The sequence below is a fragment of the Mustela nivalis genome (genome assembly GCF_964662115.1).
Source record: "Mustela nivalis genome assembly, chromosome: 1".
NCBI classification, from domain to species: domain Eukaryota; kingdom Metazoa; phylum Chordata; class Mammalia; order Carnivora; family Mustelidae; genus Mustela; species Mustela nivalis.
The window spans coordinates 30,755,319-30,766,139 of NC_139020.1; the positions used below are offsets into that span (position 1 = coordinate 30,755,319).

General features: G+C 36.4%; 1 long non-coding RNA gene across 1 annotated transcript; it reads right to left on the reverse strand.

The window, feature by feature from the left end:
- Nucleotides 1–2,660: 2,660 nt before the first annotated feature.
- LOC309846276 lies at nt 2,661–10,439 on the reverse strand. Its single transcript, XR_014301833.1, has 3 exons — nt 10,383–10,439; nt 6,593–6,664; nt 2,661–3,272 (listed from the first exon to the last, which is right to left on the reverse strand). It is a non-coding gene; the product is annotated as an uncharacterized lncRNA (long non-coding RNA).
- Between the last annotated feature and the right edge of the window lie 382 nt (nt 10,440–10,821).

Sequence of the window (10,821 nt, forward strand, 5' to 3'; positions counted from 1 at the left end):
CTCTAGAGAAGCAGCTACATGCTCCCTTTAAATAGCTCCGTTTGGCTTGCGTCGTTGCTTGTCCTTATCTTAACTGAGTAAGAACTGTCTAATAGCCTTCTAAATGAAAGGAAGTTTTGGGCTCCGTCACACTGCACAATCCCTTCCAGATGTGATTTTGTGGAACTCTCCCTCACGTTTACAATGGCATGGGCAGAGGGGCTTCGGAGATGTTACATAGAAAATCACTTTTTCTGAGCCTCTTGGATTGAAATAAGAGGGTGGTCCCGATGACATTGAATATAGGTGAGTCACATGCCCAGCTCTGAAAAGAGAAGCATTCTCCCAGGCTGTGAATGGGAGCCCTGCATCCCCCTTTGAGGCTAACGGATACCCTGTGATGAAAACCACCGTCTAAATGCAATGTGCCTTTGTTCACAGCACCAGCAGGTGTTGTTAAAGCCTTCTGTCCTAGCTCTGACAATGTTCCAGAAACCTGACCTGCCACAACCCTGTTATTCCCACAATAGAAGGCCCTTAGAGAATAGTTAATTGTGCCAAATTGTGCAATTCCACTGTGATACTTAATAGGCAAGCACAACAGATTCTTATGGTTTGATTTTATACTGATAGACTAGATAATCGGACATGTCTGGGTTTGCGTGTGTGTATATATATTATTTTTCTGCATACACACACACACACACACCCATGATAATGCTGGGCTCAGACTTCTATCTCAAAATTCAGTGGCTCTTGAGATGTCGTCAAGAAACCGCAGTGCACTTTGAGGAGAATGTTTCGACTTAGCCATGACTGTGAAGTATCCAATTTACTTTGTCAATATTCAGAGGTTGGTTGGTTTGTTTGTTTTTTGTATACTTGATTTAACCATCTCAACAATTATGCATCCGCATTTTTCACTTTTATCATTGTCAGCTTGGAACACAACGACTAGCTGCTCATTGAGATGACAGAAAATGCTGGTTGCAAAAATTAGGTCATATTTGATAGGCGCAGTTCAGGGAAATGAAGAATTAAGACAATCACTTGGAGAATGTAGGCCAGTGAAGACTGTCAAAGCCAATACACAAATAATTTTTAAAAATAGCAATTTAGGGGCCCCTGGGGGTTCAGTTGATTCAGCACCTAACTCTTGATCTCAGCTGAGGTCTTGAAACGTACTTTAAAAATAATAAATAAATAAAACAGCAATTTAATTGATTATTTTCTAGAAAACAGCTTTAGCTATCACCCAGCCTAGAATGTTCCACTTGGGCTCCACTGTTTAAATATTTGTAGCAAAGGAAGTTGTACTAAGGTTTGGACCTCACAGACCACCTAGATTATGATTTTAGAACCAGAAAGATCTGGGTTCAAATCATTATTCTACCAGTGAGTATGTATGTGACATCAGATAAGTTACTTATCTGGTATAAGCCTCAATTTAAACATCAGATTCCTGGAAGTGTTTTGAGCATTAAGAGAGATAATGTATATCTGCGCTTAGCTCAGTGCCTCGTGCATCAAATGACAAATTGTGGCTATGAAACTATTTTCGGAGGATTCTGCTCTGATGTGAGTATTGCACATAAAGAACTCCTAGGGTATATTTTAATGCATTTTTACCATTTTCTTTCATTCACATGCCTTTGTACAAATGATTTTTCATTCTAGGATAAATACACTTTGAAGAGAATATTAGTTTGGTTTAACAGAGAAAAATATAGCAGTGACAACAAGACAGAACTTCTCTCCTCAACAGAAGTCTGGCTGACCAGAGAGTAAAAGTGGCTCTGATCTGTGAGATCATTGAGGAGCTCAGACTCCTTTGATCCCATTATGCCTAGACTATCAACCTTACCCACATACATGATGGAAGGAATCACCATCTCCCTGTCTGTGCTCTGGCCAGCAGGAAGGAAGAACAATAGGTCGGGTGCCTGAGTGGCTTAGTCAGTTGAACCCCTGCCTTCAGCTCAGGCCAAGATCCCAGGGTCATGGGATCTAGTCCTGCATCAGGCTCCCTACTCAGTGGGGAGCCTGACCCTCTCTCTACCCTTCCTCCCTGCTCATGATCTCTCTCTCTCAAATAAATAAATAAGGTCTTAGGGACACCTGAGTGGCTCAGTCAGTTAAGTGTCTGCCTTCAGCTCAGGCCTTGATCCCAGTGTCCTGGGATCGAGTCCCACATTGGGCTCCTTGCTCAGTGGGGAGCCCACTTCTCCCTCTGCCAAATGCTCCCCCTGCTCGTGCTCTCTGTCTCTCTGACAAATAAATAAATAAAATATTTAAAAATAGATAGATAGATAGATAGATAGATAGATAAGGTCTTAAAAAAAAAAAACACACAAAGAAGAAGAAATAGAGGCCAGGTAGCTTTTCTTAAAGGACACTACCTAAAAATATTTCACTTTCCTTCAGCTTACGTCCTATTAACCAGATTACCTAAGCATACCTAGCCACAAGAGCATCTGGAAAATAGCTCACTGCAATAGGCCCAGTCGAAACTCAGTAAGCCAAATCGCTAAAACAATCTGGAAGACAATTACAGAGTTATTTCCAAAGGTATATGCATCAGGTATACATTGCGGCCTAGCAAATCATCCCAAACCATCCCACTGCTTCATGACCTAAAGCGATAGCCATTTATTTAGCTCATGATTCTAAGGACTGGAAATGGAAACAGCTCTGCTGGGTGGTTTGAGCTGTCCATATGGCAGAGATCAGCTGCAAGGTTACACTGGGGGGCAGGCCGAGCTGGTAGCTGGAGCGCTTCAACCTTCTCATCCTCCAGCAGGTCTGTTTGCCCAGCCTCTGTGCAAGAGCTTTCATGATCCAGCCTCAAGACTTGGCAGTTTTCACTCTGCTTGCTCCATTCGGTTGGTCAAAGAAAGCCACAAGGCCACCCAGACTTAAAAGCTGGGGAAACCCACTCTGCCTATGAGGAGAGGATCTCAGTCATGATAAGGGAGGGGAGGAATTTGCTGCCATTTTTGCAATCCACCCCTGAGGGCAATCAAATTAGAGGTACTATTTATAAATTTACTATAGTACAAATATGAAAGATTGTTCTTACTGTAAAATACGTGATGTTAATTTGAGACAGATTAAATTGCCAAGTGAAGGGAGATAGATACAAATGTTAGGTCCCTTAGTCACACATAGTGAGGAATACATGCCCATACTTGCATGACATTTAAATTAGATTTAGGCCTTCTACAGTGTACACCCAAGCCATGTGTTAGGGGGTAGCTGATCTCTGTGTCAGTGGCTGTCAACTCTCCAGTGATCTGAGAGAGAGGAAAGAAAACATGGCATCATCCAAGGACAAAATAAGTCAGGTAAACATTAATTAGCCTGGGTATCAGAATAACTGAGCTCTAGTTCAAGCTAGGATTCACAATTCGTTTACTTTTCTATGTATAATTTTAAAAGACTGAACTAAATTAAATCTCATATCCCTTCCTGTTTTGACTGGTGTTTGGGTTACTAAGAATGACAAGAAGAGCCTTGTTCTTTCCAGTGACGACAAAACTGAACATATGAACCAAAAGGGTAATACAAATGATTAGGTCACTTAGTGTCAAATACCAATATATTTGGAAACTTTCAGATAACAATCCAAATTATGTATATAGAAGCAAAGCTGAAAAATATATCTGATTGCAAGCCAACTCCACAGATTTCTTTTTCAAAAGAGACTGATTATTGATTAATGCATGGCAAATAATCCCGTAACAATTACAATTAAAATGTAAATATAGATCTAGAAGAATATGATAGAGAATCTTAAGTGAATTTGTTTAATAACTGAAACAATAATTGATCTCTACATACGATATCATATCACAGGCAATATAAACTTAGATAAGAATTTTTTCTCCTCAGTGAGTCTGGGTGGCTCAGTCGTTAAGCATCTGCTTTCGGCTCAGGTCATTATCTCAGGGTCCTGGGACTGAGCCCTGCATGGGACTTCCTGCTCAGTGGGGAGCCTGCTTCTCCCTTTGCTCCTCCCCCTGCTCTTTCTCTCTTTCAAATAAATAAAGACAATCTTAAAAAAAAAAAAAAGAATCTTATTTTCCCTCACACCATGTGGCCCCTACGTATCAATGATTCATGTTTCTTCCTGAAAACAAACACTGGATTGAAAAGTAAATTCTTAATTCAAGAAGAAGTGTTACAGGGGCGCCTGGGTGGCTCAGTGGGTTAAAGCCTCTGCCTTCGGCTCAGGTCATGATCCCAGGGCCCTGGGATCGAGCCCCGTATTGGGCTCTCTGCTCGGCAGGGAGCCTGCTTCCTCCCCTCTCTCTGCCTGCTTCTCTGCCTACTTGTGATCTCCATCTATCAAATAAATAAATAAAATCTTTTAAAAAAAAAAAAAAAAAAAAAAAAAAAAGAAGAAGTGTTACATAATCCACAAAGATGACAGCTACGCTACAGTGATAGTGGCATTAGGCTATGGCTTCTATCACTACATCCTAGCCACAAAATTGTAAAGAACTCTACAGAATGACCAGCCCAGTGATTATCAAAGTATGATCCTAGGACCAGGACCAGCAGCATAAATATGGCCGATGAACTTGTTTCATAGGATAATCCTCCAGCCATACCTCAGACATACTGAATCAGAAACTGAAAGGACCCTGATATTTCAACAAGCTTTGGTTTGTTGAAACCCTAAGGTTTCAGAACCACTAGACTAGCCAACATTACCTAGTAAATCATCCAGGCAGTCAATCAGAGACTGAATAGAACAAATCTATCATCCTGCCGTCTAATTATTATTCTTTTCTGCTTTAAATCTATCAACAAAAGTTACCTCTGTTTGCTACATGAATGATGTCTCTGGAAACATTAAGGTTCTCTGGAAGAATTCATGTGACTTAATTTCATCAAAAGACACATGTTCTTGGTATGTAAGAGAAACCCAACAAATATTTGTTACTTCATTTATTGTGAATTTCATAGAAGATACAAAGGGACTTAAAAAAAAAAAGAAAAACGGTTTTAAGAAGATAAACAGTCCATGGAGAAGGGAACTGCCCCAAGAGTTACATTGTTTTCAAACTGGGGAGAACCATATGGTTTAACAACCTCTTTTTAGAAAGAAAGAAAGAAGCCATAGCTCATAGGGCATCAGGAGAATTTTCGAAAGTCAGACCAATTTTTAGTAACAGAATCAGGATGGGAACTTAGGTTCCTAACTGAAAGCTAGTATTCTCTGTTTTAAAATCCACCCCTCCAATGAATTAGAGATCTATGGAAGTATTTTAATGTTTAACACCATGACAAAATAATAAGACAAAAATCAAGTAGAGAAGTAAGCCTTTACGTGCCAAGAATAATGGCAGAAGATGCAATTAGTGTATCTAATATGGGAGAAATAAAAACTCAGATTCTCCACAAAAGACCTGCTCCTTCTTTGTTTTTTTTTTTGTTTGTTTGTTTTTTTGTTTTTTTTTTTTTACAAGAGATATCAACTTTTTCATTTTAAATCTTAAATAAGACATGACACCCTGGAATGTGGAGGCTTTCACTAGAAGCTTTTTTTTTATTTCTTAAAAATCCTTTAAGCATAAAGAAATAAATTCCTCACCTAGGAAAACTCTTTTTTTAACATCAAAAAGAGATAAATCCACAAAGGGGGGGGGGGACTGTTGAAGGAGATCGTCATAGCAACCAGATAAGAACAAATTTGGCATAGAAAGCAACCTGATTATTTCTTCTTTTTAATCAAAATTACATATCATCAAGTTCGGAAACAAAACAATTGGGAAAACGGTACAAGAATTTCCAAGTACATCACATGCACATTAATGTTTATTAACTCTCCAAACACCTAAAGTAGGTGCAATTATTCATTAATACAGGAATAATTTATATTTCATGGGATTGCCAGACTCATTTCTTTCTACTCTAGATATTTAAAAATCAGCAAACATGGATTTTTCTTTTCCAGAAATATTTTTCAAATTCATTTATTTCTTATGTTTTTATAAAAACTCAATTTATACTCTCTCAACATTTTAATGCTGATTTTATTTTTTATGATACCCATTATCCCCAACTGATGTCTTATGGGTGATTAATGCTGACTTACATAGCTTTCAGAAATGTTCATATTTTCTTGCTTTCTTGACAACAGTAGGATGGTTCTGAGTCCAAATTCAGCCTCCTATTCTTTTTTTTTTTTTTCTGAAGATTTTATTTATTTATTTGACAGACAGAGACCACAAGCAGGCAGAGAGGCTGGCAGAGAGAGGAGGAAACAGGCTCCCCGCTGAGCAGAGAGCCCATGCGGGCTTCATCCCAGGACCCTGAGATCATGACCTGAGCTGAAGGCAGAGGCTTTAACCCACTGAGCCACCCAGGCGCCCCTAAATTAGCAAATCTTATTCCGGAATCCTAAATGCAAGTCTGAGAGCCTTACTGAAAAGGATAAATAGGGAACTAAATCAATATGAATGTTGACTGCATAAAAATATAATACAAATATAATATATAATATTATATATCATATATATAATAGTATAATATATTATATATAATATGTAATATTATATATAATAATAAATATAATACAAAAGTATAATACCAAAGTTTATCTTACATCAGAGCCTGAAATGGAGATTCCTATGGAAATAATTTATTGAGGAAGACTTCAACATGCCTCTGTCACTGTCTAATAGAACGAGCAACACAATGATATGGATAAGGATATACATCCAAATAATAAACAGTATTAATGTACATGACAAAATTAAGACCGAATGAGTAAGAGTGGTTAGTCAGTTAAAATATGTTCTAAATTACATATAATGTTCAGAGTATTTTAAAATTATTATTTAATAAAATTAATTTTTAAAATGATAAATGCCTAAAATTATTAATGTATCTAAAAATCTCTAGATGCCCACACTACGAGTAAAAGGCCGTGTTACTAACATGTACCCTAAGAGAGGTCTTGGGTAGAAATCCCTAGAAATAGAGTTTCCAACAGGGATTTTGGACAAGTGATTTATTGAGAAATCAATTCAAGTAACCATGTGAGAAAATCAGGGAAGCAGGTTAGGATAGGGAAAGGCAAAGCAAAGGTTAGTTTCAGAAATAGTCTAGCCTCAACTTGATCCTACAAGGTGTTCCTAAGCATTAATGGTGACAGTCGTTTTCCACCATTAGCCAAGGGGACCAGGTTTTTGTACCCTGCCATTTCAGCCAGTTGTTGCTTGTCACTGCCTTGAAGGTAATGTCCAAGGCATTCCCAGCCATATAAACTTTGGTGGCAGAGAGCAATTCTTTTGAGAAGTGTGCGGCTCTAAGTCATTAGAAACCTACACTAACTATAGATGGGGGCTTAATGCACCAGAAGGAAAAACTGCGTGGGGTATCAACCATGTCTAATACTAAAGAAAATAATACATTAAATAAGAAACCATTTAATCTGGAAAAGGGCAGAAAATAGAGGGGGAAAAGAAAATAGAGCAGGTGGACAAATAAGAAAAAAAATAAGATTTAAATCCAATTATTATTATGTTAAATATAAACATTAATTTTTCCAATTAAAATTCAAAGAAGACAAGACTGGATTTAAGATATGTAAGTTGCTTGGGCGCCTGGGTGGCTCAGTGGGTTAAGCCACTGACTTCGGCTCAGGTCATGATCTCAGGGTCCTGAGATCGAGTCCTGCATCGGGCTCTCTGTGCGGCGGGGAGCCTGTTTCCACCTCTCTCTCTCTCTCTCTCTCTGCCTGCCTCTCTGCCTACTTGTGATCTCTCTCTGTCAAATAAATAAATAAATCTTAAAAAAAAAAAAAAAGATATGTAAGTTGCTTACAAGAGACAGGCTTTAAAAATAAGGATGAAGAGGGGTGCCTGGGTGGCTCAGTGGGTTAAAGCCTCAGCCTTCGGCTCAGGTCATGATCCCAGGTTCCTGGGATCAAGCCCGGCATCCAACTCTCTGCTCAGCAGGGGGCCTGCTCACCCCACCCCCCTGCCTGCCTCTCTGCCTACTTGTGATCTCTGTCAAATAAATAAATAAAATCTTTAAAAAAAAAAAGTAAAGGTGAACAAAAATTGAAAGTAAAAGATAGGGAGTAAAATAGTAAATACTTGCCAGTAGAAGATGGGGTAGGTATATGAATAGAGACAAGTAGGCTTAAAGTGAAGAAGAATTACCAGATAAAAGTAGCTATACTGTAATAATAAATGAGTCAAACAATCAGAAACACATTAAAAATAATAACATAATCTTGATATATATAAAGTAAAAGTTGACAGAACCAAAAAGAGAAACAGACAAATCTATAAAGCTCCCTATGACTATAGTATACGATTTTAACATGTATCACTCAATAGCTGCTAGAATATGCAGACAAAAATATCAATATGGATAGAGTCTGACAATCAAAACTGACTAACATATTTCTTTATCAACACATATAGAATAGCACACCCAATTCATAAAAGAATTCAATTCCTCTTCAAATTCACATATAACATTGATCAAAAAGGACCATATGTTCTGTCAAAAAAAAAATCAAAAATAATCAGAAAACTCCAAAATTTTGGACATAAAGTAATAAACTTGTAAACAATTTTGATTTGGAGAAGAAACCAAAATAAAAGAAAGTATTTAAAATGGAATGATAATAAAAATTAAACATAGCAAAAACTTATGGAATTATGATTAAAAGAAATGTATACCCTTCAATACTTTGGGAAAAACCAGGATGAAAGTCAATGTTTTAAGTATCTATTGCAAGAATTTAGAAAAAGAACAGCAAAATAAAAACAAAGGAAATAAAGGGAAGGAAATAATAAACAAACAAAAGGAGAAGGTAATTAAATATAAGAATGTATGATAAAGAATATAACAAATCTAAAAATTGGTTATTTGAAAAATACAAGTTACATTTATCAGTAAGACTGATCAAGGACAGGGGCACCTGGGTGGCTTATTCCTTAAGCATCTGCCTTCTGCTCAGGTCATGATCCCAGGGTCCTAGGATCAAGCCCCGCATTGGAGGGCTCTCAGCTTTGCGGGAAGCCTGCGTCTCCCTCTCCCACTCCTCCTGCTTGTGTTCCCTCTCTCGCTGTGTCTTTCTCTGTCAAATAAATAAATAAAATCTTAAAAAAAAAAAAAAGACTGATCAAGGGCAGATCACAGAAGAGAGAAAATAACATCAGAAATAAGGATATAACTAAAGAAATGACACATTTTAAAATAAATGTTTGAAACATCTTTACATTAATTAATTGGCAAATTTAGATGAAATCAAGAATTCTTTTAAAAAACCCATTATACAAAATGACACATTTTAAAATAAATGTTTGAAACATCTTTACATTAATTAATTGGCAAATTTAGATGAAATCAAGAATTCTTTTAAAAAACCCATTATACAAAATAGGAAAAGAAATGGAAATTTTGACTACGACTATATCTATTTTTAAAATTAATTCTAGTTAAAAATCTTCCCATAAAGAGATCTCAGATCCAGATTCATTTATTTACGAATTCTACGAAATAATAAAGAAATAACACAAATTTTATGCAACCCTACTGTACTCTCTTTTTATGAGGCCAGGACAACCTTTTCCCCAAAACCTAAAAATAACATCACAAAAAGGAAAGTTGCAAGATGATCTTTATCCTAAATACAGAAGCAAAAATCCTAGACAAAAGTTTTATAAACAGTATGAGTGGAATGTGTGTGTATGTGAATATATCAAAGCCAAATGGGTTTATTTAAAAAAATGTAAAGTTAGTTTATCATTCAAAGTTTCAAATTCTAATGATCTAATTCACTACATTTAAAAAAATAAAGAAAAAATATGTCATCTCAAAATATTTAGAAAAAGTGAATAAAACTCAAAATCTATTCATGATGAAAAACAACTGTTACAAAACATTTTGAATCTGATATATGGCACTACAAAGATTCCCCAGCAAACACACTCTCAATGATACGATATGATAAACTTATCCTTAGTTTGGGAACAAGGTAAGAATGTTTCATATGGAACTGTATTTACATAGAATGGAAAAGCCTAGATTGTCTAATAACTCAAAGAAAAAACCAAAACACACAAGAATTGCAAAGAAAAAATTTTGATAGTATTAGCAAATAATATGACTGAAGATATAGATTATCCCAAAGAATTCAAACTATTCGGCTTAATCAGTGAATTTATCAGTGCTGCTAGATTCAAAATCATGTAAAACTCTATATTTCTTTAAAGCAGCAGTAAACAATTAGCAAAGCAAATTATGAGATTTATACCATTTTCATGGCACCAAAATTCACCAAACATTTAAAAATAAATCTAACAAAAAATGTGCAAGACTTCTACCTAGAAAACACCAAATATTGCTGAGAGAATTAAAGAAGATTCGCTTACAGGAGTTCCCCCTTACTTGTGAGGGTTTCTCTTTCTGTGGTTTCAGTTACCTCTGTCACTCTGACTCTGGAAGCATGTGATCCTCCACCTCATCACGGGTCAGAAGGTCAATAGTTGCCTGACACTACATCACAATGTCTTTGCCATCAGCTCACTTCATCTCATCATAGAGGCATTTTACCATCTCACTTCATCCAAGAGGAAAAAGCATAAGTTAGTACAGTAAGATATTTTGAGAGAGAGAAACCACATTCACATAACTTATTACAGTATATCATTATAATTTATTATTTTATTATTATTATTCCTAACCTCTTAATGTGCCTAATTTATAGATTAAAATTTGTCTTAAGTGTGTATGTATAAAAAAAATACATAGTGCATATAGGGTTTGATATCTGTAGTTTCTGCCATCCACTGGGCATCTTGGAATGATCTC